The sequence below is a fragment of the Panthera onca genome, chromosome D1, assembly GCF_046562875.1.
Source record: "Panthera onca isolate mPanOnc1 chromosome D1, mPanOnc1 haplotype 2, whole genome shotgun sequence".
NCBI lineage: Eukaryota > Metazoa > Chordata > Mammalia > Carnivora > Felidae > Panthera > Panthera onca.
In genome coordinates this window covers 10,706,755-10,713,001 of record NC_138348.1, presented here as the reverse complement: position 1 = coordinate 10,713,001, position 6,247 = coordinate 10,706,755, and the positions used below count along the sequence as shown (strand labels likewise).

The following is a 6,247-nucleotide window of genomic DNA, read 5'->3' as shown; positions in this document are numbered from 1 at the left end:
CAAAGAAGAAATTAGCCATAATTTTATTACTGTACTAGAGTACAGTACACCTACCCAGTAGGTGTACCTACCCAGTAAAGACCCAATAAAGGCCTTGGGTCCTATCCCCAGGAGAATATACTACAGACATGCATACGCATGTTTTCCAAAAACATGTACAGAAATGGTCATATAAGTAATACACATAATTGCCTCCAAAAGGAAACTATCTAAATGACTATAAACAATAGAAGGGAGAAATAAAAATTCTGGTATATTCATACAATGGAGTACTAAACAGTAACATGAGTGGACAAACTATAATTACATGCAGCTATATAGATAAATCCCACAAACATAATGTTTGGGGGGAAAAGGTCATGCATAAAAGAGTCCATTGACGGATGAATGGATAAAGAAGATGGATATTACTCGGCATTCAAAAAGAATGAAATCTGCCATTTGCAACTACGTGGATGGAACTGGAGGGTATTATGCTAAGTGTAGTCAGCCAGAGAAAGACAAATATCATATGACTTCGCTCATATGAGGAATTTAAGAGACAAAACAGATGAACATAAGGGAAGGGAAGCAAAAATAATATAAAAACAGGGAGGGGGACAAAACAGAAGAGACTGTTAAATACAGAGTACAAACTGAGGGTTGCTGGAGGGGTTGAGGGTGGGGGAGGAGCTAAATGGATAAGGGGCATTAAGGAAGACATGTTGGGACGAGCACTGGGTGTTATATATCAGAGATGGATTGCTGGAATCTACTCCTGAAATCATTACTGCATTATATGCTAACTAACTTGGAGTAAACTAAAAAATAAATTTAAAAAATTATAATAATAAATAAAAAGAAATTGGTTACATAAAAAGAGTACATACGGTCTGATTCTGTGTATGTAAAGTTTAAACACAAGCTAAGCTAATAGTGTCAGAACTAGGATAGTGGTTACCTTTGGGAGTAGGTAGTTACTGGAAAGGAACCCAGAGGGTCTACGGGTTCATGGAAACATTCTTTTCCTTGATCTGGATGCTGGAGTTATATACATATAACTGTGTTCTCTTGTTTCTGTGTTATAATTGAATAAAAACACTTTTGAAAAAGCTACTTTGGACCCCTTGGCCCATCTAGTTATTGAGCCATCCCCCACTTCTCCATAGTCAAATCCCTTTAAAACATGATCTTCCAAAAACCTTGGGGTCATCTTTGGCTCTTCTGTTTTTTTCACACACCACATCCAATCTAGCATTAAAACTTGCTAGTTTTAACTTCAAAATATATTGAGTCTGATTGCTTCTCACCATCTCATGAGCACTCTGGTTCATCATCCCCCATTGGCATTATTGCAATGAGCCAACTAGTGGGGCACCTACACCACTCGGTCTGTTCTCTGCATGGCAGAGAGCACATTTTTTTTTTCCATCTCAAATCAGATCATATCATTTCTCTGCTCAAACCCACTCCATTTCATTCCAAATAAAAGCCAGAGTCCTTAAATACCCTTATAGGATCTGAACTCTCATTTCTGCTCTGACCTCTAACTATTCCCCTTTGCTCTCTCTACTCCAGTCACTTGACATATTCTTTCTTTAGAAATTTTACATCGGGGGGCGCCTGGGTGGCTCAGTTGGTTAAGTGTCTGACTCTTTATTTCAGCTCAGGTCATGATCTCACGGTTTGTGAGTTTGAGCCCTGCATCAGGCTCTGTGCTGATTCTCTCTTTCTCTCTCTGCCCCTCTCTCTCTCTCTCTCTCTCTCTCTCAAATATAATAAACATTTTTAAAAAGTTATTAAAAATAATATTAAAAAATAAATTTTACATTGGTCGGCCCTCTGGCTGGAATACTTTTCCTACAATTATTTCCATGGCTTCCTTTCTCACTTCTTTTGGGTCTTTCTTCAGATAGCTTAGCTTCAGTAAAACTTCCCCCACCAACCTACATAAAATTACAGCTCTCTCTCCCTGTCACTTGCTTATTTTTTCCTCAAATCACAATGATCTGACATACTATGTATTTTATTTGTTTGTTAATTGTATGTCGACCCCCACTAATCTAGAAGCTAGGGCACTCACTAGTCTCTTCTGAGGTTTTCAACCCCTATTTGTGTGTTTTCAAACGTGTGTGTATTAGTATTTTTACACTGGGGGTGGAGGGCCTTGGAGAATCTTCCTCGTTCTGTAAGCCAAGCAACACAATAAAATATTTTTTTAAATTTATTTTTAATGTTTATTTATTTCTGAGACAGAGCATGAGTGGGGGAGGGGCAGAGAGAGAGGGAGACACAGAATCGGAAGCAGGCTCCAGGCTCTGAGCCGTCAGCATAGAGTCCGACGCGGGGCTCAAACCCACAAACCGTGAGATCATGACCTGAGCCGAAGTCGGTCGCTCAACCGACCGGGCCACCCAGGAGCCCCTAAAATATTTAATCCAGGATCCATTTCTTATTTGTTTGTTTCTCTGGCAACAGAAAGGTTCTTAAGAATATCTGGAGAACTATATTTGGAATTATCTGGAATAAGATTTCAGTAAGATTTCAAATAATACTATCTGGCATATATTCAGAATTATCTGGAATGATATTCCAAACTGACAGCAGGCGCAGTCAAGACATTGTGTGTTTCATTTGCAACTTCCCTCCACTCCCCCCACCTGGTTGTCTTTCATAAATGGTATGTCCATCTGTTCAATCTCTAAAGCTAGGGATTTGGGCGTCATTTTTTACTCCCTCTTTTGTCTCACTACTGTATTCACTTTGGGAACTCAATCAGGCAAGAACCACTACCAAGAAGGTCTAATAAATTCTCGGCAAGAAAAGGAGTGAACACTTTCGACCCAGTCTAAGCAGACATTGCACATATTTAACACGCATATTAGAACTCTGTGTTCTCTCAACTTTTTAGAATAAAATTGCAGGTTCCCCAAAAGGTAACTCACAATTACTGGCTGAGCCACACATACTCAAATCCATACCACGAATTCTTTATCCTTCTTCCCATCTTCACCAGCATGGGTGAATATACTCCCTGGTGGCCTGATGGGAGCGGTCATGTTGAGAAAGCCGGGAACTGAGGGCAGCCAGCCAGCAAAACCCGGGGCCCTGAGTCATACAACCACAAGGAAATAAATTCTGTCAATAACCTGACTGTGCTTGGAAGTAGGTTTTGCCCACTTGAGACTACAGATGAAAATACGGCCTGTCTGACACCTTGATGATAGGTATCCATGTGAGACCCTGAACAAAGGCTCCCAGCTAGGCCCTGCTTCAACCCCTGATCCATGAAAACGGTAAGATAACACATTTGTGTGTTGTTTTGAGCCACTATATTTGTGGTAGTTAATAGCAATTTAAAAAAAAAAAAACGAATACAGGGGCATCTGGGTGGCTCAGTTAAGCGTCTGACTCTCGATTTTGGCTCAAGCCTCGCATCGGGCTCTACACTGACAGCTCGGAGCCTGCTTGAGATTCTCTCTTTCTGCCCCTCCCCTGCTCACATTTTTTCTCTCTCCCTCTCTCTCTCCTCGCACCCCTCTCTCTCAAAATAAATAAACTTAAAAAAAAAAAAAAAGAACACACACACTAGATTGTTGCATGGAAGATGTAAGGGAAAACCAAGCTCAAATTTCGGCCTCAACCCTTACCAGCATTAACGTTGGACCTGTTTCCTCCTCTTTAAAATGGGTGTGATAATAAAACCTACCACCCAAAGTTGTTGCGAGAGTGACATGGTAGGACGTGCACAAGGGTGACTCTAGGGAGGGAGTATCTCATGTTATTTAAAGCAGCATTGGCACATGCTAAGTGCTAAATGTTTCCTGCCAAACGCTAAGAGTGGTCTTCTGCAGGTTGAAAGCAAGAGGGAATAGAGGGAATACCATTTCCACCCAAAGAATATCATCCTGTTGGCAGCTGTCCCACAGAGATCCTCTCACCTCGCCTCTCCGTGGAATAGGCTAGTTTCTGCCTTCTGGTCTGAATTCATAGACTGAAATATTATCAAAGGACCCATCTTTAAGAAGAAGCAGGGGGAAAAGGCAGAGGCTGACAACTATAACCTGCTCAAAACAATAAAAGGAGATGTGTTTTTTTGAAAGGACCAAGGCAGATAAAATTGTAAGTGTCTCCTGTTTATCATCAGTTATTCTTTCCTAAAAATCAGGTATTCTTCATGAAGACGCTTCTTTAGCATCATTTTACAGGAAAAACCATATGCTATTAGTCAGCCCAAGCTCCCATACAATTTCCCCAAATGTTAAATAAAAGGCAATAAAATATCTATGTGTGAATGGCAAACCAACATGTCAGGTTGCAAAATGCTTAATCTATTGTAATTCCTTGACTGCCAAATAATCACAATGTTGGTAACAGGTGCTTTTCTTGCAGAGTGTGGCTGCAGTGTGAGTCAGCACTGCCCTGGGTCCACCTCCCTTTTATTGCCACGGCATGCTTTTCATGACTTCTCCACGTGATTCTGGTGATCTGTCACTTCTGGTTAGAATTTAAGTACAGACCTGTCCCACACTTTGTTTCGTTTAAAATGTTGCCTTGCCAAAAGACATGAATAGACACTTCTCCAAAGAAGACATCCAGATGGCCAACCGACACATGAAAAAATGTTCCCCATCACTCATCATCAGGGAAAGACAAATCAAAACCACCATGAGATACCACCTTACAGCTGTCAGAATGGCTAACATTAACAACTCAAGCAGCAACAGATGTTGGCAAGGATGCGGAGAGAGGATCTCTTTTGCATTGTTGGTGGGAATGCAACCTGGTGCAGCTACTCTGGAAAACAGGATGGAGGTTCCTCAAAAAACTAAAAATAGAACTACGCTATGACCCAGCAATTGCACTATTAGGCATTTATCCAAGGGATATAGGTGTGTTGTTTTGAAGGGACACATGCACCCCCATGTTTATAGCAGCACTATCGACAATAGCCAAAGTATGGAAAGAGCCCAAATGCCCATCGATGGATGAATTGATAAAGAAGATGTGCTTATATTATATATATAGTATATAATATAATAATATATATATTATATATTATTATATTATATACTATATTATAATATATATTATATTATTATATTACATATAATTATATTATATAATTATATATAAATATATATTTAATATATATTATTATATAATTACATTATATAATAATATATTTATATATTATATTATATAATTACATTATATAATAATATATAAATATATTATTATATAATTACATTATATAATAATATATTATATACAATTATATTATATATATATATACCTCATATACTCATATACTCATATACTCATATAATGGAGTATTACTCAGCAATCCAAAGAATGAAATCTTGCCATTTGCAACTACATGGATGGAACTGGAGGGTATTATGCTAAGCGAAATTAGTCAGAGAAAGACAAAAATCACATGACTTCACTCATATGAGGACTTTAAGACACAGAACAGATGAACACAAGGGAAGGGAAGCAAAAAGAATATAAAAACAGGGAGGGGGACAAAACATAAGGGACTCCTAAATATGGAGAACAAACTGAGGGTTACTGGAAGGGCTGTGGGAGGGGGAATGGGCTAAATGGGTAAGAGGCACTAAGGAATCTACTCCTGAAATCATTGTTGCACTATATGCTAACTAACTTGGATGTAAATTTGAAAAATAAATAACATAACATAACATAACATAACATAACATAACATAACATAACATAAAATAAAATATGTTGCGTTGCACTTTGGGCGCCTAAATTAAAATGTATCTGAATAAATGTTGGCAGAAAAATGCTGTATTGAGAAATACATACTCTCTCTGGAGTCTAGATGTGAAAAGGAGTCATTTTATCAGGAAAAAAAAACAGAGAACACAGTCTGCAATTATTTCTCTATGTCAGTGGTTCTCACCCTGAAATGATTTTGTTCCCCACCCCCAAAGGACATTTGGCAATGTCCGGAGACAATCTGGGTTGTCATAGCTGGGGATGTGGCACCGGCATCTAATGAGCAGGGGCCACAGACGCTGCCAAGTGTCCTACAGTGCACAGGACAGGTCCCCACAACCAAGAATTATCAGGCCCCAAATGCCAGCAGTGCCGAGGCTGAGAGACCCTGCTGGCCATGGTTGCCACCAACTAGGAAATACTCAAGATGACATTTGTACATACATGGTTTTTGGGTTTGTGAAACCATTCGCCTTTATGGTTTAATACTTAAAATCAACAAATACAGGACTACAAAGAATTA

The 6,247-nt window shown here is 39.1% G+C and overlaps 1 protein-coding gene across 4 annotated transcripts in view; it reads right to left on the bottom strand.

Moving 5' to 3' along the window:
• Nucleotides 1–6,247, bottom strand: part of LOC132661826 (membrane-spanning 4-domains subfamily A member 4A-like) — a 166,648-nt gene that overhangs the window by 73,402 nt on the left and 86,999 nt on the right. The window lies entirely within an intron of this gene.